Source organism: Trachymyrmex septentrionalis, unplaced genomic scaffold (assembly GCF_001594115.1).
Source record: "Trachymyrmex septentrionalis isolate Tsep2-gDNA-1 unplaced genomic scaffold, Tsep1.0 scaffold8, whole genome shotgun sequence".
NCBI lineage: Eukaryota > Metazoa > Arthropoda > Insecta > Hymenoptera > Formicidae > Trachymyrmex > Trachymyrmex septentrionalis.
In genome coordinates this window covers 254,670-254,871 of record NW_017305987.1, presented here as the reverse complement: position 1 = coordinate 254,871, position 202 = coordinate 254,670, and the positions used below count along the sequence as shown (strand labels likewise).

Genomic DNA, 202 nt, shown 5'->3' with positions numbered 1-202 from the left:
ATCAAACTTGGGAACTTTAGGGATCTGTTGGTGTTTCAATCCAACTAAAAAAAAAAAATATACTCTTTTTTTTTCACCTCTTATTCCAACTAAAATTCTATCACCTGAATAATACGTATAGCAATGTTTAAATAAATTTCCTATAAAATGATAATATGTAGTCTTTCATTTATTACCTAACCGATGTATCCCACCCTGTGCC

At 29.7% G+C, this 202-nt stretch overlaps 1 long non-coding RNA gene across 1 annotated transcript in view; it reads right to left on the bottom strand.

The window, feature by feature from the left end:
- LOC108754434 overlaps window positions 1–202 on the bottom strand; it is a 1,187-nt gene that overhangs the window by 495 nt on the left and 490 nt on the right. The window contains exon 2 of the long non-coding RNA XR_001939703.1: window positions 78–104. This is a non-coding gene — a long non-coding RNA (uncharacterized LOC108754434). The remainder of the gene's footprint in view (window positions 1–77; window positions 105–202) is intronic.